This window comes from Eschrichtius robustus, chromosome X (genome assembly GCF_028021215.1).
Source record: "Eschrichtius robustus isolate mEscRob2 chromosome X, mEscRob2.pri, whole genome shotgun sequence".
NCBI lineage: Eukaryota > Metazoa > Chordata > Mammalia > Artiodactyla > Eschrichtiidae > Eschrichtius > Eschrichtius robustus.
This window is the reverse complement of record NC_090845.1, coordinates 77,545,558-77,570,210: the sequence shown is the minus strand read 5'-3', so window position 1 is coordinate 77,570,210 and position 24,653 is coordinate 77,545,558. Positions and strand designations below refer to the sequence as shown.

The 24,653-nt window shown below is 37.1% G+C and overlaps 1 pseudogene; it reads left to right on the top strand.

Moving 5' to 3' along the window:
* Positions 1-13,495: 13,495 nt before the first annotated feature.
* Positions 13,496-14,026, top strand: LOC137757450 (ADP-ribosylation factor-like protein 5A pseudogene; annotated as a pseudogene).
* The last annotated feature ends 10,627 nt before the right edge of the window (positions 14,027-24,653 follow it).

The following is a 24,653-nucleotide window of genomic DNA, read 5'->3' as shown; positions in this document are numbered from 1 at the left end:
CCTGATTCTCAAATATAGCCAAAGGCATATTAGGTAAGAGAAAACAAAACTTGTGCTATAGTGCCTCCTACTGAAAAGCAAAGGAAAGCCCTCTAGTTACCAATCTCTTGAAAAGTTAGAGTCAAAGCAAACAAAGCTTTACCTAAATAAGAAAGCTGTTCACTACTACAAATACACTAGCAGAATAAAAACTCATTAAACAACATGAGAAAGCATGGTAACATGGTATCACAAAAATAAGATGAAAATTCTCCAGAAACCATGGAAGAATGTGACCTAATTGACAGAGAATTCAAAAGAGTTGTCATTAAGAAACAAAATAAGCTACAAGAAAACACACAAAAGCAGCTCAATTAGCTCAGGAATAAAATTAATGAACAGAAGGAATAATTTAACAAAGAGATTGAAACTCTAAAAAAGAACCAAAAGGAATTCTGGAGCTGAAGAACTTGATGACTGAGATGAAGAATGCATTAGAAAGCACTGGAAATAGAACAGACCATATAGAAGAGAGAATGAGAAAACTAGAAGGTAGAAACCAGAAATGACTCAAGTAGAAGAGGAGAGAGAACTAAGTTTTTTTTTTTTAAATGATGAAACTCTACAAGAGTATTTGACTCTATTAGAAAAGGCAATATAAGAATAATGGATATCACAGAAGGAGAAGAGAGGGAGAAGGAAGCAGAACACTTATTTAAAGAAATAATAGCTGAGATCTTCCCAAACCTTGGGAAAGAACTGGATATAGAAGCCCATGAAGCTAATAGCTAATAATTTCAATGCAAAAAGGCCTTCTCCAAGACACTTTATATCAAAGGTGTCAAAAGTATTGCTGAACAACTATTGGGTCGATAATGAAATCAAAGGATAAATAAAAACAAATACATGAAAACAAATGAAAAGGAAAAATATGACATGCCAAACTCCATGGGATGCAGGAAAAGTTTTATTAAGAGGGAAATTTATAACAATACAGGCCTACATCAAGAAATAAGAGAAACCTCAAATAAGCAATCTAATCTTACACCTAAAGGAACTAGAAAAAGGAGAATAAATGAAGTTCAAAGTCAGTAGAAGGAAGGATATAATAAAAATCAGAGTGGAAATAAGTGAAATAGAGACTAAAAAACAGTAGAGGTGATAAATGAAACTAAAAGCTGATTCTTTGGAAAGATAAACAAAGTGACAAACCTGTAGCTAAACTCATTAAGAAAAAAAAAAAAAAAAAAAAAGGGAGAAGGCTCAAAAAAAAATCAGAAACAAAAGAGAAGTTACAATGGATACCATAGAATCACAAAAGATTATGAGAGACTACTACAAACAATATGCTAACAAATTGGCCAACCTAGAAGAAGTAGATACATTTTTAGATTCATGCAATCTTCCAAAACTGAATCATGAAGAAATAGAAAATCTTAATATACCAATAACTAGTAAGGAGATCCAAACAGTAATCAAAAATATTTTTTTAAAAAAGTCCAGAACCATATGATTTCAGTGTTGAATTATATGAAATATTCAAAGATTTAATACTTATCCTTTGCAAACTCTTCTAAAAAATTGAGGAGGAGGGATTGCTTCCTAAGTCATTTTACGAAGCCAACATTACCCTGATGCCAAAACCAGAAAAGGACAACACGAAAAAAAGAAAATTGTAAGTCAATATCTCTGATGAACATAAATGCAAAAATCCTCAACAAAATATTAGGAAACTAAATACATTAAAAGGATCCTACGCCATAATTAATTGAGATGTATTCCAGGGACACAAGAATGGCTCAACATCCACAAACCAATCAAGAGGTACACATCATTAACAAAATGAAAGCTAAAAAAACAGATGGTCATCTCAATAAATGCAGAAAAAAAGCATTTAACAAAACTCAACATCCATTTATGATACAAACTCTCAATAAAATGGGTATGGAGGTAATACACCTCAACATAATAAAGGCCGCATATGACAAACTCACAGTTAGCATCATACTCACTCAATGATGAAAAACTGAAAGCTATCCCTCTAAGATCAGGAACAAGACAAAAATGCCACTCTTGCCACTCTTATTCAACACAGTACTGGAAGTCCTAGCCAGAGAAATTATGCAATAAAAATAAACAAAAGGCGTCCAAGTAGAAAAGGGAGAAATAAAACTTCACTATTTTCAGATGACATGATTTTATATATAGAAAATACTGAAAACTACACCAAAAACTATTAGAAATAATAAACCAATACAGTAAAATTGCAGGGTACAAAATCAACTTGCAAAAATCTACTGTGTTTCTATACATTAATAACAAACTAGCAGAAATAGAAGTTAAGAAAACAATTCTATTAATACTTGCATCAAAAAGAATAATATATCTAGAAATAAATTTACCCAAGAAGGTGAAAGACCTGTACAATAAAAACTATAAAGCATTGTTGAAAGAAATTAAAGAAGACACAACTTAATACAAAGATATTCCATGCTCATGGATGGGAAGAATTAACATTGTCAAAATGTCCATATTAACTAAAGCAATCTACAGATTCAATGCAATCCCTACCAAAATTCCAATAACATTTTCCATAGAAATAGAACAAACAGTTCTAAAATTTATATGGAACTACAAAACACCCTGAATAGCCAAAGCAATCCTGAGAAAAAATTACAAAGCTGGAGGTATCACACTCCCTGATTTCAAAATAGACTACAAAGCCATAGTAACCAAAACAGCATGGTTCTGGCAGAAAAACAGACACAGAAATCAATGGAAGAGAATCAAGAGCCCAGAAATAAACCCATGTGTATATGGACAATTGATTTACAACAAAGGGACAAAGAATATGCAATGAAAAAAGGATAATCTCTTCAATAAGTGGTGTTGAAAAAACTAAATAGCACATGCAAAAAAATGAAACTAGACCACTATCTCCAACCCTATATATGTTGATGAGCACCTGGGTATTTACATATCTTGGGTATTGTAAATAATGCTGTGATGAATATGGAAGTGCAAATATCTTTTTCAATTAGTGTTTTTGTATTCTTTGTATAACTACCCAGAATGGGACAGGTGGATCAGAGTGACCTTTTGGGTCTCCCAGAAGTAGTGTCAGTTTAGAGCCAAGGTCCAGTATTTCCCAAATGTTGTGATTATTTCTTTCTCACTAATGCACAGTTACCCTGGTACAAGGCCATAGATCCTTTTAGGCGGAGGAAGGGAGAAAGATTAACTGTATAAATTTTTGGTAGTGAATGAGAGTCCTTCCTCAAGAGGACTCAGCCTCTCCTTTATACAAGGTGTTGTGGGCATATAAACTGGCTCAAGTATGGGGATAAATTGACTCTGTTTTTATGATTCAGGGTAGGCTTTATTCACTTGAACTAGAACTTTTCTGTTTGTACAGATCAAGAAAGAATTTAGTAAGCTTCCTATTTCACTTCCAGGGACACATGATCAACTAGTCAATGCCATTGGTCTGCATAAGTCAGACTGTTCTGGTTGCTGCTTTGACTCTACTGTTCATTACAGTAATCATGCCCACCTTGCCTTTGAAAGTTGAATGCCAACACTTGGCCCCTGTCACCTCAGAATCCTATTACTCCCATTTCATTTGGGTTTCCTAATTCAGTGACTACAGTCCTCTCTGTAAGATCTGGCCTACGAAGGAAAGCAATCATAGAGATTTAAAGGATGCTGGGGCTCCACTCATAAATTTATTTCTCATAGTCACAGTGGAAGGTATGTCTCATAACCCTCTCAGTGTGGGTGAATAGGTCTTAAATGAAAAATCCACTCTAATACTCCAGTCTCCCTAAGCCTTTGAATCCCTCCCTCTACATTAAACCAAGGCAGGTCCAGCATTTTCAACTTACTCACTGTTGGCCACCATTTGGCCCATGTTTTTGCCAACCAAACAAACAGAGTTCTTTCTAACCACCCCCCCACCTGCAATATTAAATGCAGAATCTGTACTTAGTGAGCACTTATCAGTAAATTTGGCCTCATCCAACTTTATGTTCCTTTCACCATTAGCCCATACCATTAATATCCATTCTCACACATTTTCCCCAGGTTTCAATTTGTATAAATTAGAAAACTCAAGTAGTTTATTTGGATTGTAGTGCACCTCCTCAGGGGTTACACTATGTACCTCACCTTTAGGGACCTGCTGAAATTTGAGCCTAAGTATAGCTCTAGAAGTAAAGAAGCTTGAAAAGGGTGGTTCCTAAGGAAACTCACCATTATCTTGAATGGCAGCTAACTCAGGGGAGGCCATTAAAAATTCCCCAGGTCATGCAGAGCTAATCCTCTCACATGGGAGTGGAGAGGCTTTTTCCACTAACGAAGAAGACTAATCAGAATTTAGGGGCTCAATATCCCCAGCTTCATCATGGACTTCTCACATATCCCTACTTCAACTTTCAGAATTCCATTCCTTCCCAATCAATTCCCGCTTTAAAAACAGTTATTCTTTGAGGCTGGGAGTTCCACTGCATTGTAATTCAGCCAGTCACAAGATGAGATTCTGTGTTTGATTTTTGGCAATCTCAGCTCTGTGTCTACAGTAGATAAGTGTTTCCTTCAGGTCACATATAGAAGCTTTCAGGTTATTTATGCAGTGCTTTAGCTGGGAATTCAAATCCTTGAGCTCATCCTTTTCTCTGCTTCACTTTTTCAAGCAACTTTAGGAGCAACCATCAAATTTCATTATATTTGCTTTTTGCCAAAATTGTTCAAAAGTATCATATACACTGTCACCCAGATCCTTCTTTTCCATAAGTGTTTGAATAGGAGTAGCCAATGAAGATATTTTGTGTATCTCTATTGCCAGCTCACACCATGGACTATTCGTGCTCTCTTTACTACTGGAAAGAGTCATTGACATATTTAAATGTAATCAGATTATATAATCAATTCCAGAAACTCTAAGAAAATTCATCCTAAAAATTCTGTTCCTCTAAAGTCACTCTGGGTACCAAAGTATCTGTTAATCAGCATTCTCCAGAGAAATAAAACAGAACCAATAGATAATGAAAGGTGACAATTTCCAAGATCTGCAAACGGCAAGATGAAGATACAGGAGAGCCTCTGTGTTACGCTGCTTCCCACAGAAGTCTCCAATAGCTTGTAGACTCTCCAAGGAGAGGAACTGTGTCTCATTAATTTTCTCTAAACTGAATTCTGTTTAGAGCCTCCAAATGGAAATGTCTCAGTTACATTAAAGCACATCCTTTGATGTTAAAATCATCCAAAAAGTGGAATCAGAGTCAGAGAGAGATGTGACGACAAAAAAGAATACCACAGAGGTGGAAGCACGAGGGCTCAGCCTGATGTTTCTGGTTTTGAAGATGGAGGGAGAAGCCATGAGTCAAGGACAATTAACAGCAACTAGAAGCTGGAAAAAAGAAACAAGAAAATGGATTCTCCTTTGGAGTCACAAGAAAGGGACACAGCCCACCCAACACTTTGATTTTAACCCAATGAGACCCATGTTGGACGATTTATGTACAATACTGTAAGATAATAAATGTGTGTTTTTAAGCCACTAGCTTGTGGTAACTTATTACAGCAGCAAAGAGAAAACTAATACATTGTAAATATCTGTATCAAATTATTATACTTAGAATGGCCATTACACTTTGAGAAAGATAATATTAGTGTGATCTCCAAGATACTATAATGCAACTTTCTTTTTTTTAAATAGGCTTTTCACTGACAATGCAGTCTACAAAGAGGTGTTCAAACTGTGATCTCTTGCTTTGGTCAGTGCCAGTTCCTATAAGCCATGCACCCTTGATGCTCATCTACTTGGAATTTCAACTGACTTAGGTAAGGAGCATCTCAACTACTCTAGCACATACTTCTCAACTCCAATCTAGTGAGCCTGAATGCTGATTCAATTAACTCAGTTGAGAAACAGTGCCCAGTTATTTCTTCTGAACTCATTACTTGTCACACCTTAATCCCTATCCATCAAAGGTAACCCAATTCTGATAACGTTGGTTCTTCACCCAAGTTGATGAGTGTGTTGTTCATGAGTGCTGGTCTTGGCAGTCCAGTCAGTTTCAAGTTCATATATATTGGCTCTATCACTTATTACTTGTGTGACCTTAAGCAAGTTATATAAACCTTCCTCTAAACCAGTATTTCCCACAGATAAATGTGTATAATAATAGAACATAATTCATGGAGTTATTGAGAAGTTTAACTTATACGTCAGGAGCTGAGCTGAGCTAGAGAGAGTTGAGTGGTTGGTTAAAATAACAAGCCAAAATTGAAGTAACAACCAAGGCTTTAATCACTTACTGTGATAGTATAAGCAAGAGGTTAAACCAGAGAAAGTGCTGATACTCCCACTGTTCCATCTTTTCAAAGGGAATATTGATGCTTTAGGGTACAGTGGATGAGCACTGATGTGAGGAATTATTTCACTGAACAAAAGGCTCATGTCATTTTATGGAACCAGGACCTGGGGTAGGGAGAAGAGAAAGAGTGTAAAAGTACTGAGTACTGAGTCAAAGTGGAGAAAAAGTGTCTTCAAGTTCCCGTCCATCTTTCCCTCCTCATAAGAATGTCTTGGCAGAGACACCTGAGGAAAGCCTTAGTCAAAGGCCCAGATAAAGAAGCCTCTGAATGAAGATGCCTGGGCTAGAAATGCAGACATGCATAAGAGCATGGCTGGCCAGGGAAGCCTAAGTTTTTGACTGCAACTGCCCTCAGGTACTCAATGCATTTGGCTATATACCAAGCATGGTATTGAGAAGACAACCTTGTCCTGTGAAGACGTCCAGGTAAAATCTTTGTAATTAACTGCTTATGATTGGATATGAAAAATCCTACCTTAAGTCAGGTAACACAAAGTTTTTAGCCAGGAGCTAGACTCTTCTTGTGATTTGTGTGAGACAACTAACACAATAATCATTGTGAATTCTCAATAAAGGGTAGCTATTATTATTTAGATATTGAGTTCTCTTAGTTCATTCTGCCATGATAACTATCTTTTATAAGTCTTTTTCTCTGTTTTTGTACATTTGGTGGAAGGTCTCCCTTAGGTATCTGAACAAGAGAAATGTAGCCCCATCGGCATTTTCCTTACATTACTGTGCACACCTAGAGACAGTCCAGCTGCTCCATTGTGTCTGGCTTCTTGCTATTAATAAAATGAAATATTTCACTGATAAATATGAAATCAGGTAAGAACTAAAGCAATGTCAACCCATTAGACTCCTTCCTAAGACTTCTAACTTCGAGAATAAGTATCTGAAGACATTAAAATGACCTTAGGACAAGTATAGCTGAATGTAATATCTATCTGATCAAAAAGGAAAATAAATCTATTAATTCAGAGGCTGAGTTAAATTAAAAGCAACCTCACTTTCCCTTCTCTATATTCTATGCACTAATTTATGCTTTTACAAGTATTTATCTATATGATTATAGCAAATGTCTTTCTATAACAACAAAAAAAATACTATACAAGTAAGTTAAAATTAAAAATTTGGCCTTCTATTTGTTTCATTTAAAATTAGTATTTAAATACAGTTATGATTAAAATTTTCATAGGGGGCATTTCAAAGTTAACAAAATATGCCATCTTAAACTTAAAATTAAAAACCAAACAAGAAAAATTTTTCTTTAAGCTAGATTTGCCCTCTATATTCCCTTTAATAAAGTGTTCAGCTGCATCTTGCTTTACTACTTGATCTCATTTATATTTTTAAGTACTCTGTGCTTTGATGCATTTTATGGGGCATTGCATAATGATTAAAATATCTTAATATTGCTAAACAAGTGTTGTATTATTAAATATCTGATAGTAAGTAAAAAGGAACAACCATTAATTTTGAGTCCATCTTTCCTAAGCATTTATGTATTTATATTTTAAATGGATAAAATTAGAATAACATGTTAAACAAATATTAAATATAATTCAGATTCAAATTATTTGAATTTCTCCTACTTCTAGGTGTTTGTGCATGTTAAAATGAAAAAAAAAGATAAAAGTGCTTAAGTCCAAAAGCGACCCTAAAAGAGTCTTTTGAATATCCCCCAAAACACCATGATATGTTTCTTTTTACATAATACTTGTTCTTTTGGGTTAAGTATAAAGACTTTTAAACTCATCTTTAGAAGAATGTAATGGTGACATAGACCTTGCTTCCCCTACCAAAGTCCTCTAAAGGAAATCATCAGCTCAGAAGGCAAAGAGTATGTTCCAATTAAAGTACTTTGCATTAATTTTATTTTAATATTGTATAGCTATCACTTTGATGATTGTAGGTTCAATTTCTAAAGTTCTATCAAAACAATATAGACATATTTAAGAAAAGATACTAAAAGATAATATTGTTCTTTCCATCTAGCCCCATAGTATAAATATTTCAGCTTGATAAAGCAATGAGATCTTGTTCAAAGTTGGGTAAGTAATCAGTATATTTAAAATAAAAATAAAATTATAATAAATATACCGAGTATGTAAATTTTACTTTTTACCTATACCAAATGCTTTGATGAAAATATTGAAGTTGTCTCTCAAGCTTTCTAAACTTTATGTTATATTTTAAGATGATTAAAACTATTTAAATAGAGTAGCGATGTCAGCAAAATGGCAGACTAGGAAACTCAAGGCCCTGGTTTCCCCAAGGAAACATTTGTAAAAAATTAGAGACTGGCTAAAATAATTTTACATGAGTTCTTGTAACGACTCAAAGATCTAAGCAGCTGAGTAAATGTGCAATCAGTAAAAAGCCACATTTAAAATGATAGGAAATTTCGTGACAACTTTACTCTCCCTTGTCCCACACACTCTGGCACAGTTCAGTGTACTCAGGTGTAAGTGGCCCAAATCCTGGTTCTCCCCTTAGGCTTGAAGGAGAGAGAAAAAGTTATTTGGGCTGCTCAATGGACTGATCTCTGTCTTGCCTGACTCAGAGCTCAGACAGGAAAAGGCAGTATAAATGGGATCCCATGCTAGCAAAGCCACAGAAGACAATGTTGGACACTGTGGAATGTGAAGGTTGCAGGTGACTTTAGACCCACAGATGCCTAAGGCAAGAGATAATGGGTAGAGGATACAGTGGAACATCTAAAGCCCCAAGAAAAAGCTGATGTGAGAGTCTTTGAGAAATTAAAATATTTAAAGACAACAGAATATATGGGAGGAATCAAATAGAACAAATATAGGTCTAGGCAGAACACAAGTCTGGAAAAAAAACTTAGGAGACATTCAGCTTTCATCTAGGCTGATTCCAAGGCTCAAAACATACCCTACTGATTATTAAATGTCTTCAGAACCATTCTGTAAAGACTGGGAGTGGTGTCTGTTATTTCAAATGCCCAATTTTCAACAAGAGAGTACAATAAGTACAAAAACTAAAACCAGAAAGCATAGTCCATTTAAAAGAACAAAATAAATCTCCAGAGACTACCTGAAGAAATACAGCCTTTGGACTTAGACAAAGAGTTTAAAATAACCATCTTAAATATATTCAAAGAGCTAAAGAAAAACACTTAAGTAGAGAAAATCAGAAAAATAAAATGATAATATAAAACCAGAGATAAAACTTACGAACATGAATCAAATAGAACTTGAGCTGAAAAATACATTAACTGCATTGAAAAAATTCACTAGAGGGATTCAAAGAAGACTTGAAGAAGCAGAAGAAAGAATGAGAAAAGTTGAAGATTGGTCATTTGAAATGATTGAGTCTGAGAAACAAAAGAAAAAAGAATGAAGAAAAGTGAATGGAGCCTAAAGGACCTTTGAGATATTATCAAGAAGACAAGCACACACATTACAAGAGTCCCAGGATGAGAAGAGAGAGGAGAAAAGGGCAAAGAGATTACTGAAGGAATCATGGCTGAAAACTTCCACAGTTTGTGGAAATGCATGAATCCATATATCCAGGAAGTTGAACTCCAAGTAGTAGGATAAATCCATTATAATCAAGCTGTTGAAAGATAAATACAAAGAAAGTATCTTGAAAGCAGCAAGAGAAAAGCAACACATCATGTATGAAGGATCCTCAGTAAGATTCTTAGAGGATTTTTTCATCAGAAATCTTGCAGGCCAGAAGACAATGGAATGGTATATATAGCAATTGATGAAAGAAAAAATCCTGTCAAGGAAGAACTGTACACCTGGTGGAAGCAGCTCTTTTGCTCCTTCCCTGTTTACCCATTTCTGTCTCCCTCTAACCTTAAAAATCTAATTATAGGAATGAGATCACTAAGCAATTGAAACTAACTCCTGACTTATGCTCTTCTGAATGTACACCATGCCTTGTCTAACCTGTTGATTCTTTTCCTAGATAAAAATAAATAAGAATGATAAAATAAGTAGTTAAAGAATGATTAACTCTTTAACCCCAACAGCCCTCTAAAGAATCCTGCAGGCAGATCCGTGGTCAAGATAACATCTGATGAGAGAGTCAGCTAGTTTGCACGCGATGGAGAATGATGCAGAATGCAACCTCCTGCCTCAATGATTCACTGAGATTCTTCCCCCAATTTTTCCCTTAAAAACTGTTATGGCTGAGCAGAATCTTCAGAGTTGGTCTCTGGACAGGAGTTCATCACCTCCTCAGATTGCTGGCTTTTCTGATTAAAGTGACTTTCTTTTCTACTGATACTTGTCTCTTGCATTATTGGCTTATGAGCAGTGAGTAGGTGAACCTGAGTTTGGTAACGTTGGCAAAACTGTCTTCAAAAATGAGGGATATATTAAGTCATCCCAGATAAACAAAAATTGAGGGAGTTCATACCACTAGAACTTCATGACAAGAAGTACCATAGGGAATCCTTCAAGTTGAAATGAAAGAAAGCTGGATTAATGTCAGCATGATGTCAGCATAAGACATTTCTCCTTTTTGTCTCCCATTTTCAACAAAGAAGTAGACATTCATCAATGAACAAAAGTGCATTTGTAGGAGTTGTGGGATCTAGCACCATATTCCAAGGAACCCAGGAGTCTGGCCCACCTGTGCATCCAGGAATATGCAGACAGACCTCGATATGAGTGGTGAAACAAGCAGAGCAAAGACCTGCCCTGACCCCTCTCACTACATTCAGGAAAAAATCTGGAGAGTGCTGACTTCGGCAAATTCCCATGGGCAAGAGAGAAACTTCAGAATTCCAGTCTTACTAAAGGGATATCATAACATGCCATTGGAGCAAAATATTAATAAATAAATAAAAGTTTTGACACAGCTGAGATGGTAAGAAGAAATTTACCAGTGATGCCCCCTACCAAGATAACACTGCACAAGGCTAAACCTTCAGGCAAACCTTTATCCCACAGGGATAAAGGGGAACAGTAAGTGAGCACCCAGCTACTCCAGTAGTGTGGGATGCAACTGGAGAACTCCATTTCTCTACAACAGTACCGAGGCAGGACTTCCATGACTAGAAGGAGGGAGAAGATCAGGAAAGAGACAGATAAAATTATCAAGAGGCATTAAAGGGCTTTGGTTCCTGATGACTGCATTCAGCAGAAAGTTTAGCCACAAGCCTCTGGGAGTTCCACACTCAGGGATATCCCTACCGTGTCTGTGGGAACCCATAGCACCACACGTACTTAACCCACATCTCCCTGAACTCTGTGGCAGCTCCTTGTGCATTATCTCAAGTGCAGCAGTGAGAATATGTTCAGGTAGACTTGGAGTGTATTCAGAACACAGGCAAGGATCTGTGGGCAAGGAAGAAACCATAAACTTGAGCTATAGTGTCACCTTCTGGGAATAAAACAGGAGGTTTCCAGTAGCCAGCCAGGTGAATTCTAAGAACCAGAGAAGATATAAAAGCTTAAGAATTCTGTCTCCAAGAGGGAGCAAGAAGTGTGGAACAGGTGTACCTAAACAAAGGCAGGGAAAACACCAGATAATAACAGCACCAACTAACAGAATACCCCATCTGAAGGCAACTAACAAATACTTTAGGAGGTGTTTACTACTTCAAATGCAAAATCAGAATTGCAAAACAAGAGAAACATGAAAAATCAAGGAAATATGGCATCACTAAATGATAAAAATTATTTGACAATACTGAGCCCAAAGTCACAGAATTTTGTAATCTAGCTAAGAATAAAAATAGCTTTTTTGAAGAAACTCAGTGAGCTACAAGAAAACTCAGAAAGACATTTCAATGAAATCACAATAAAATACGTGTTCAAAATAAGATATTTACAAAAGAGATAGAAATAATAAAAAAGAACCAGATATTACAGACCTGAAGATCTCAATGAATGAGATAAAAAATGCTATAGAGAGCATCTGCAGGCGAGTAGGACAAAGAACACAGAATAGGTTAGTTAGAAGATAGGAATTTTGAAATAACCCAGTTAGAGAAGAACAAATGAATAAGGTAGAAAAAGAGTAAAAAAAGCCTTTATAATTTATGGAAACCAGCAATAGAATAAATACTAGAATAATGGTGATTCCAGAAGAAGAGAGAAAGAAGAGGGAGTAGGAAGCCTGGGGAAAGAGTTGGACATCCACGTTCATGAAGCCAATAGATCACCAAATTATCTCAATACAAAATTAACTTCTCTAAGACACATTATAAAGAAACTGTCAAAAATCAAAGATAAAGAGAATCCTGAAAATAGCTAGGGGGAAAATAAAAGAGTGTAACTTACAAAGGGCCCCCATTAGGCTATCAGTGGAATTCTCAGCAAAAATCCCAAAGGCTGGGAGAGAATGGAATGACATATTCAAACAGCTGAAAGAAAAAAATGGCCAGCCAAGAATACTTTATCTGGCAAAATTATTCTCCATATAAGAAGGAGGAATAAAGACTTTTCTTGACACACAAAAAATGAGGGAGTTCATCACTGCTAGACCCACCTTGAAAGAAATACCAAAAGAAGTTATTCAAGCTGAAAAAAAAATGACACCAATTAGCAACTGTTATATGAAGACATATGAAAGTATGCAACACACCAGCAACGGTATATATACAGACTTCCAACACTCTGATTCTCTAATAGGATGGTGTGATAACCACTTAACTATAGTATAATGATAAATAGGAAAACAGTAGTAAAAATAATTATAGTAATTATAATTTGTTAATAAATATGCAATATAAAAAGAGGTAAATAATGACATAAAATATAAAGAGGGGGAGTAAAATGGAGAAGCTTTTGTAGACAATCAAAGTTAAGTTGTTATTTGCTTGCAATGGATTGTTTTATTTAAGAGATGTCTTCTGTAAATCTTTTCCTGACCACAAAGCAAAAACCTGGAGTAGATCCACAAAAAATGAAGAAAGGGCAAACTGAACATATCACCTCAGAAAATCACCAATTTACAAAGTAAGGCAGAAACAGAAAAAAAGGAGCCAGGTGAGTGCCAGCCTCCCTCCAGTTCCTAGGAAGCAGCCAGTGGCCAGCATGGAAGCAGCAGTTGCAGAGGCTGAGGCTCACGCATGTCTCTCTCCTCCCCTTCAGCCTGAGCCTGGGGAGGCCAGGTGGCCCAGGTGACTGGAACAGGTCCACTGCCTGAGAATGGGAATTCTCTTCACCAGGATATGGAGACTGTTCAAACACCAGAAGCACAAATTTATCATTCATGGGCTGGATAATAAAGGGAGAACTACCATCCTTTACTAATTTTCTATGAATGAAGTTGTACACTTACAATAGGAAGTAATGTAAAAGAGATAGTGATTAATAAGACACATTTCCTAATGTGGGATATTGGTGGCCAAGAATCTATTCTTTCTTCCCGGAACACTTACTATACTAACAGAATTTGCAAAAGTTGTTGTGGACGGTACAGACAGAGAAAGGAGTTCTGTAACTGGAAAGGAACTCTATAAAATATTAGCCCATGAGGATCTAAGTAAACCTGGATTGATGATTTTTGCTAACAAACAAGATGTTAAAGAAAGCATACCTGTTGCAGAAATATATCCATTTTTGAAACTAAATTCTATTAATTATTACCAGTGGCATATCCAGGCATACTGTGCTCTTACTGGGGAAGGATTATGGCAAGGATTTGAATGGATAATGTCACTATTTAAGATTAGATAATCTCTACTGACTGCTTCTCATAGACTTTGTATAAACAATGTGCTGGACTTTACCTGAACGCTGCAAAAATTAATAGTTTAGATATATTTATAATAAACTGATTTAAACACTTAAACTTCTTCTATAAGAAAACGTTTGAAAACAAGAACACATATATGAAAAAAAATGAAGTATCACCTTTCAATCTGCATTCTTATTAGTTCCTTCCAAAGCAAAGCTTTAAAGCTGTGATTGATATTTTTCTCATAATGAATCCTTTCATGAGACTGTGTAGCCTGTGGTAAGTACAAAGGGAGAGGAAGACATTTTTATCTTTAAGAGGTTTATTATCAGTATAACCCTCCCTAGTTGAAAATTGTTCTCCTCTTCTTCTATTAAGTCAAAATACAAATCAGCACAGATATTGTTTCCCAATTTTAAATTATAGTGTTACTTATGAAAAGTAGTTTGCATAAGTTTGTGTATGTACTGTTTACATACTTTAAGTTCAAGTTAATGGCTTTGATTTATGTTCTAAAGAAAAGTGAAGAAACACAAAAATTAACAATATCCTTAGTTTTAACAATAATGAAATGAGTACTGACATTGGTGTTGTTATTTTGTACTTTCCCCTCTGTTCTCTGTACCATACTAACCAACCTCCAATATCATTGAGCTGTTCTTTAAAAATAAAAAATAAGAAAGAAGGAAAGAAAGAAAGAAAATGGAAAAAGCTTGAGATTGTGTACTTATTTTTCTTTGATCAAACCACATATATGGAAACGTAATCCAGCTAAGTGGAATATCTGTCATATTGTTGACTTAGTATTACTAATGGGCAGAATTGCACATTTAGCAATTATCAGACTGTCCCCTTTATTGGACCTTATGCCATCTAAATTACTGAGTAAATTGTTAATCCATTAATCAATCAATAATTGTGATTAAAATTGATTTTTTCAGCATTAGTTGAAAACTGTTGTGTGAAATATGTCTACCCAGAGAACTATTACCTTGTAAATATTATCAATTAATTTTATCTAGAGTCTTCTTAGGTATTAAATTATATGACAAACATTTAAAGTGAATTTGAGATGAAAAATAAAGCATATTTTTGAAGCAACAAAGATAATTTTTTTTCCTCTTGTCTTAGGAGTTGGAATAGCTTGAGATCTTTTTGTGTGTATCTATAAGATTTCTTCTGTCTTCTTACACCATGTGAATGCATTGTTTGACAATTACAGAATACATATTATTTTTTAATGTTTTTATGAATTTGTTTTAAAAATTGATAGATAAAATGTATTATTTTTACTAAGAAGTAACTTGGCCCAAAGTATCTCTTATATTTGCTTAAGGTATTTTTTCAGCATCTGAAATTTGAAGGTATTTCTGTTGTAACTGAAAACAAACTTATCCTAACTGTGTTAAAGCATATTCTTGGGTATTCTGTTAGTGTGTCTTTCATGCTCTGAAAATCTGATGGCTAAAACTGGCATGTTTTAGAATATTCAAGAAGTAACCTCTTATAATACTAGCCTTTTAGATTTCATTAAGATTTTTATAAGGAATAATAGTACATACTATAAGCATTGACAAAACTTTGGAAGTTCCTTTCTATAGAATATAAAATGCTCATTATGTAAATCCAAGTCTGGCATGGGAGATCAGTGTTTAACATTGGATGGGGAAACCTTCAAGAAAGCAGAGGAGTAAGACTTGGAGATCACCTTCCTCCCCACAAATATATCAAAAATACATCTACATGTGGAACAACTCCTACAGAACACCTACTGAACGCTGGCAGAAGACCTCAGACTTCCCAAAAGGCACGAAACTCCCCACATACCTGGCTAGGGCAAAAGAAAAAAGAAAAAAACAGAGACAAAAGAATAGGGATGGGACCTGCACCTCAAGGAGGGAGCTGTGAAGGAGGAAATGTTTCCACACACTAGGAAGCCCCTCACTGGCAGGGACTGTGGGGAGCTTCAGAGCCTCAGAGGAGAGGGCAGCAACAGGAGTGCAGAGGGAAAGCAGAGAGATTCCCACACAGAGGATTGGTGCCAAACAGCACTCACCAGCCTGAGATGCTTCTCTGCTCACCCACCAGGGCAGGCAGGGTCTGGGAGCAGAAGTTCAGGGTTTGGAGGTCAGACCACAGGGAGAGGACTGGGGTTGGCTGCTTGAAGACAGTCTGAGGGGGCTAGTGCACCTCAGCTAGCCAGGAGGGAGTCCAGGAAAAAACCTGGGCCTGCTGGAGAGGCAAGAGACCGTTGTCTCAAGGTGCACGAGGAGGGGGGCGAGCCCACCATAGGAGGTCCCTGCTCCATGCACCCACAGAGGGCAGGGCACCGCCTATGCAAGCTCCAGAGGCAGGTGTGAGCTGTGGCTGTTATCTCAGACCACAAAGGCTGGCACCACTACTGCTGCCACTGCCACCAAAGGTCCTGTGTGAAAGTGCAGGTAATTGCCCACACCTTCCCAGGAGACTCTACAGCCCACCACTGCCAAGGGTCCCCCAATATGGGACCAACTTTCCCCGGAGAATGCAGGGCATGCCTCAGGCTGTTGCAACTTCATGCCGGCCTCTGCCTCAGCAGGCGCTCCCCACATATCCTAACTGTGACTGCTGTATCCATCCCTATCCCAAGCCTGAGTGAGCAAGTGAGCCCTAATCAGCAGCTACTTTCGCCCCCTCTTGCCTGGGCAGAGAGGAGACACCTGAGGGTGGCACACATGCAGAGGCAGGGCCAAAAACAAACCTGAAAGCCAGGGACTGTGCGACCAAAGAAGAGAAAGGCAAATCTCTCCATGCAGCTGCAGGAGCAGCAAATTAAATCCCCACAATTGGCTTGGTAAACCCTGCATCTGTGGAGTATCTGAATAGACAATGAGTGTTTCCACAATTGAGGCTGTGGACTTTGGGGGCAACTGTGGACTTTGGGGGTAAGTACATGCAGGAGTAAGGCCAGATCAGAGTCTGAGCTGCCCCCACAGGGCCCACAGCAGATCCAGAGACTTAGGTGCAAGTATTGGAGGACTTCCTGGGTAGGCAGGGATTGACTGGGGCTCACTGTGGGGACAAGGACACTGACAGCTGAGGCCACAAGAAACTATTATTACTACTTATTTTTGTTTTTATTGTTTTGTTTTGTTGTTAATCGTTTTCTAATTATTCTTTCAATTTTTATTTTTTATGTACTTTTTCTTTTCTTTTTTATGCTTTTATTTTTAATATAGGTTTTATTTATTTTTTCTATTTCTACTGTACTTATTTGTTATATTGTGTTTATTCTTTGTTTTTGTTTTTCTTTTCCCTTTATTTTGCTTTGTTTTTACATTATTTTTAACTATACTCTATATTATTCTATTCTTACTTCTTTGTTGTTTTGTAATTTTTTCCTTTTGTTTCCATCATTCTTTTGTCTTTATAGTTTTTTGAATCATTTTTGTGAGTTTGTTTAATGCTTTCTTTGCCTTTTTTTAGTTTGATTTTTGTGCTTGATTTGTTTTTCGTTTCATGTTTTTGTTAGTTTAGGTTTTACTGTTGGTTTTCATTCTAGGGATCATTTACTGGTTTGGTTGCTCTCTTCTTTTTTGTTTTCCCTTTTTTAATTTTTTTTTTCTTTTCTTTGTGTGTGTGTGTGTGTTTGTGTGATTTTGTCTGTTAAGTTTTGCTTTTACCATTTGTCTTGGGGTTGTGTGTTCATTTTTCTTGTTGTTTTTTTTATCGTTTTCTGTTCTTTTTTCTTCCTTTCTTCTGTGCCGTGAGGCATGCAGGGTCTTGGTGCTCTGGCCTGTGGTCAGACCTGAGCCTCCGAGGTGGGAGAGCTGAGTCCAGGATTCTGGACTACAAGAGAACTCCTGGACCCACGAAATATTAATCAGCGAGAGCTCTCCCAGAGGTCCCTGTATCAACACTAAGACCAGGCTCCACCCAAAGGCCAGCAAGCTCCAGTGCTGGACAACTCCCACCAAACAACTAGTGAGTCAGGAACACAACCCCACCTATTAGCAGACAGGCTGCCTAAAGCCATAGTAAGCTCACAGACACCCAGAAACACACCACTGGATGCAGCCCTGTCCATCAGAGGGACAAGGTCCAGTTCCACCCACCAGAACACAGACACCAGTCCCCCTCACCAGGAAGCTTACACAAGCCACTGGACCAATCTCACCCACTGGTGGCAGACACCAGAAGTAAGAGGAACTATGACACTGCAGTCTGCAGAAAGGAGACCTCAAACACAGTAAGTTAAACAAAATGAGAAGACTATGAAATACACAGCAGATGAAGGAGCAAGGTAAAACCCCACAAGACCAAACAAATGAAGAGGAAACAAGCAGTCTACCTGGAAAAGAATTCAGAGTAATGATAGTAAAGATGATCCAAAATCTCGGAAAGAGAAAGGAGAAAATACAAGAAATGTTTAACAAGTACCTAGAAGAAGTAAAGAGCAAACAAACAGTGATGAACAACACAATAACTGAAATAAACATACTCTAGAAGGATCAAGAGCAGAATAACTGAGGCAGACGGATGGATAAGTAAGCTGGAGGATAGAATGGTGGAAATAACTGCCACAGAGCAGAATAAAGAAAAAACAAAGAAAAGAAATGAGGACAGTCTCAGAGACATCTGGGACAACATTAAATGCACCAGCATTTGTATTATTGGAGTCCCAGAAGAAGAAGAGAAGAAGAAAGGGTCTGAGAAAACATTCAAAGAGATTATAGTCGAAAAGTATCCCAACAGGAAGCTGGAGTAGCAATACTCATATCAGATAAAATAGACTTTAAAATAAAGACTATTACAAGAGACAAGGAAGGACAATACATGGTGATCAAGGAATCAATCCAAGAAGAAGAGATAACAATTATAAATATATATGCACCCAACATAGGAACACCTCAATACATAAGGCAAATGCTAACAGCTATAAAATTGGAAATCAACAGTAACACAATAATAGTGGGGACTGTAACACTTCACTTACACCAATGGGTAAATCATCCAGACAGAAAATTAATAAGGAAACACAAGTTTAAATGACATAATAGACCAGATACATTTAACTGATATTTGTAGGGCATTCCATCCAAAAACAGCAGATTACACTTTCGTCTCAAGTGCCCTTGGAACATTCTCTAGGATAGATCACAACTTGGGTCACAAATCAAGCCTCAGTAAATTTAAGAAAATTGAAATCATATCAAGCATCTTTTCTGGCCACAATGCTAAGACATTAGAAATCAATTACAGGAAAAAAAACAAACACATGGAGGCTAATCAATAACCAAGAGATCACTGAAGAAATCAAAGTGGAAATCAAAAACTACCTGGAGACAAATGACAATGAAAACATGATGACTGAAAACCTATGGGATGCAGCAAAAGCAGTTCTAACAGGGATGTTTATAGCAATAGAATCCTACTTCAAGGGCCAAGAAAAATCTCAAATAAACAATCTAACCTTACACCTAAATGAACTACAGAAAGAAGAACAAAAAACCCCCAAATTAGTAGAAGGAAAGAAATCAGAAAGATCAGAGCAGAAATAAATGAAATGTAAACGAAGAAAACAGTAACAAAGATCAATAAAACAGAAAAATGTTTCTTTCAGAAGATAAACAAAATTGATAAACCACTAGCCAGACTCATCAAGAAAAAGAGGATTCAAATCAATAAAATTAGAAATGAAAAAGAAGTTACAATGGACACTGCAGAAATACAAAGAATCAAAATAGAATACTACAAGCAAATATATGCCAATAAAATGGATAACCTGGAAGAAATGGACAAATCCTTAGAAAGGTATAAGCTTCCAAGACTGAACAAGGAAGAAATAGAAAATACGAACAGACCAATCACAAGTAATGAAATTGAAATTGTGATTAAAAATCTTCTGAAAAACAAAACCCCAGGACCAGATGGCTTCATAGGTGGATACTATCAAACGTTTAAAGAAGAGCTAACACCTATCTTTCTCAAACTCTTCCAAAAATTGCAGAGGAAGGAACACTCCCAAACTCATTCTATGAGGCCACAATCACCCTGATACCAAAACCAGGCAAAGATACCACAAAAAAAGAAAATTACAGACCAATATCACTGAAGAAACTGGATGCAAAAATCCTGAACAAAATACTAGCAAATAGAATCCAGCAACACATAAAAAGGATCATACACCACGATCAAGTGGGATTTATGCCTGGGATGCAAGGATTCTTCAATATATGCAAATCGATCAATGTGATATACCATATTAACAAATTGAAAAATAAAAACCATATGATCAGATCAATAGATGCAGAAAAGGCTTTTGACAAAATTCAACACCCATTTATAATAAAAACTCTAGAACTTGGGTATAGAGGGAAGCTGCCTCAAAATAATAAAAACTCTAGAACTTGGGTATAGAGGGAAGCTGCCTCAACATAATAAAGCCATATATGACAAACCAACAGTAAACATCATTCTCAATGGTGAAAAACTGAAACCATTTCCTCTAGGATCAGGAACAAGACAAGAATGTCCACTCTCACCACTACTATTCAACAAAGTTTTGGAAGTCCCAGCCACAATAGTCAGAGAAGAAAAAGAAATAAAAGAAATACAAGTTGGAAAAGAAGGAAAACTGTCACTGTTTGCAGATGACATGATACTATATAGAAAATCCTAAAAATGCAACCAGAAAACTACTAGAGCTAATCAATTCATTGGGTAAAGTTGCAGGATACAAAATTAATGCACAAAAATCTTTTGAATTCCTATACAATAACAATGAAAGATCATAAAGAGAAATTAAGGAGACAATCCCATTCACCACTGCAACAAAACTAATAAAATACCTAGGAATAAACCTACCTGAGGAGGTAAAAAACTGTACTCAGAAAACTGTTAGACACTGATGAAAGAAATCAAAGATGACACAAACAGATGGAGAGGTATAGCATGTTCCTGGATTGGAAGAATCAATATTGTGAAAATGACTATACCACCTAAAGCAATCTACAGATTCAATGCAATCCCTATCAAATTACCAATATCATTTTTCACAGAAGTAGAACATAAGATCTTAAAATTTGTATGGAGACACAAAAGACCCCGAATAGTCAAAGCAAGCTTAAGAATGAAAAACGGAGCTGGAGGAATCAGGATCCATGACTTCAGACTATACTACAAGGCTACAGTAATCAAGACAGTATGGTACTGGTACCAAAATAGAAATAAAGATCAATGGAACAGGATAGAAAGCCCAGAGGTAAACCGACCAATCTATGGTAAACTGATCTATGACAAAGAGGTAAGGATATACAATGGAGAAAAGACAGTTTCTTCAATAAGTGGTGTTGGGAAAACTAGACAGCTACATGTAAAAGAATGAAACTAGAGCACTTCCTAACACCCATACACAAAGATAAACTCAAAATGGATTAAAAACCTAAATGTAAGGCCAGACACTATAAAACTCTTAGAGGAAAACATAGGTAGAACACTCTTTGACATAAATCACAGCAAGATTTTTTTTGACCCACCTCCTAGAGTAATGGAAATAAAAACAAATATAAACAAATGGGACCTAATGAAACTTCAAAGCTTTTGTACAGCAAAGGAAACCATAAACAAGACGAAAAGGCAACCCTCAGAATGGGAGAAAATATTTGCCAACGATTCAGTAGACAATGCCTTAATCTCCAAAATATATAAACAGCTCATGCAGCTCAATATTAAGAAAAACAAACAACCCAATCAAAAAATGGGCAGAAGACCTAAATAGACTTTTCTCCAAAGAAGATATTCAAATGGCCAAGAGGCACATGGAAAGATCCTCAACACCTCTAATTATTAGAGAAATGCACATCAACACTACAATGAGGTATCACCTAACACCGGTTAGAATGGGCATCATCAAAAAATCTACAAACAATAAATGCTGGAGAGGGTTTGGACAAAAGAGAACCTTCTTGCACTGTTGGTGGGTATGTAAATTGATACAGCCACTATGGAGAACAGTATGGAAGTTCCTTAAAAAACTGAAAATAGAATAACCATATGACCCAGCAATCATACTACTGGGCATATGCACAGAGCAAACCATAATTCAAAAAGACACATGCACCCCAATATTTACTGCAGCACTATTTACAATAGCCAAGACATAGAAGCTACCTATGTGTTCATCGACAGATGAATGGATAAAGACAACATGTTATATATATACAATGGAATATTATTCAGCCATAAAAAGGAATAAAATTGGGTCATTTGTAGAGACATGGATGGACCTAGAGAGTTTCACATAGAGTGAAGTAAGTCAGAAAGCAAAGCAAATATCATATATTAATGCATATATGTAGAATCCAGAAAAATCATACAGATGAGCCTGTTTGCAAGGCAGAAATAGAGACACAGATGTACAGAACAGAGGTATGGACACCAGGAGGGGAAGGAGGGAGGGATGAATTGGGAGATTGGGATTGACGTATATACACTAATATGTATAAAATAGATAACTAATGGGAACCTGCTGTATAGCACACAGGGAACTCCATTATGCTGTACAGTAGAAACTAACACAACATTATAAAACAACTATACCCCAATTAAAAAATAAACATTGGATGTTTTACATTTTATATTCATATGTTCAAAATGCAAATATAGCATTGTAATATTTGTCAAATTGCTTTTACAAAAGTAAAACCTAAATTACTAAGAGGAAAAAAGGAAAATACATTTGATTCTATAGACTAACAATAAAACATCAAAAAGAAAATAAAGAAAAGAGGGTAAAAGATATGTACAATGAAAATTACATAATTTTGATGAAATAAATCGAAGAGGATACAACAAATGGAAAGATATCCTGTGTCCATGAGTTAGAAGAATCAATATTATTAAAATGTCTTTACTTTACAAAACCATTTGTAGATTACATTCAATCTGTAAAAATTCCAATACCGTTATTCACAGAAATAGAAAAAAAAAAATCCTAAAATTTGTATGAAGCTGCAAAAGACCCCAAATAGCCCAAGCAATCCTGAGAAGGAAGACTGAAACTGGAAGGATCACAGTTTTTGATCTCAAACTATACTACAATGCTATAGCAATCACAGCAGTATGGTACTGGCTTAAAAGCAGATGCATAGGAAAGGAGAAGATGGCAGAAGAGTAAAACGCGGAGATCACCTTCCTCCCCACAGATACATCAGAAATACATCTACACGTGGAACTGCTTCTATAGAACACGCACTGAACACTGGCAGAAGACGTCAGATCTCCCAAAAGGCAAGAAACTCCCCACGTACCTAGGTAGGGTAAAAGAAAAAAGAAACAACAGAGACAAAAGAATAGGGACGGGACCTGCACCAGTGGGAGGGAGCTGTGAAGGAGAAAAGGTTTCCACACACGAGGAAGCCCCTTCGCGGGCGGAGACTGCGGGTGGCAGAGGGGGGAAGCTTCGGAGCCATGGAGGAGAGCGCAGCAACAGAGTTGCGGAGGGCAAAGCGGAGAGATTCCCGCACGGAGGATCAGTGCCGAGCAGCACTCACCTGCCCGAGAGGCTTGTCTGTTCACCCGCGGGGTGGGCGGGGGCTGGGAGCTGAGTCTCGGGCTTCGGTCGGATTGCAGGGAGAGGACTGGGGTTGGCGGCGTGAACACAGCCTGAAGGGGTTAGCGCACCACAGCTAGCCAGGAGGGAGTCTGGGAAAAGGTCTGGAGCTGCCAAAGAGGCAAGAGACTTTTTCTTGCTTCTTTGTTTCCTGGTGCACGACGAGAGAGTATTCAGAGCGCCGCCTAAACAAGCTCCAGAGACGGGCGCGAGCCGCGGATATGAGCGTGGACCCCAGAGACAGGCATTAAAAGCTAAGGCTGCTGCTGCCGCCACCAAGAAACCTGTGTGCTAGCACAGGTCACTCTCCACACTGCCCCTCCTGGGAGTCTACGCAGCCCGCCACTGCCAGAGTCCCGTGATCCAAGGACAGCTTCCCTGGGAGAACGCACGGTGCGCCTCAGGCTGCTGCAACATCACGCAGCCCTCTGCTGCTGCAAGCTCGCCCCGCATGCATACCCTGCCCTCCCCTCAGCCTGAATGAGCCAGAGCCCCCGAAGCAGCTGCTCCTTTAAACCCGTCCTGTCTGAGCGAAGAACAGACACCCTCAGGCTACCTACACGCAGAGGCAGGTCCAAATCCAAAGCTGAACCCTGGGAGCTGTGCGAACAAAGAAGAGAAAGGGAAATTTATCCCAGCAGCCTCAGAAGCAGCGGATTAAAGCTCCACAAACAACTTGATGTACCTGCATCTGTGGAATACCTGAATAGACAACGAATCATCCCAAATTGAGGAGGTGGACTTTGGGAGATATATTATATATTATATTCTATAATATTAGATATATTATATATTATATTATTTTTTCCCCTTTACCTCTTTTGTGAGTGTGTAGGTGGATGGTTCTGTGTGAGATTTTGTCTCTATAGCTTTGCTTTCACCATTTGTCCTAGGGTTCTCTCCGTCTGTTTTTTTTTTTTTTTTACTTTAAATTTTTTTTCTTTCTCCTTAGTAATTTTTTTAAATTTTTTATTTTAATAACTTTATTTTATTTTAGCTTACTTTATTTTATTTTACTTTATTTTATCCTCTGT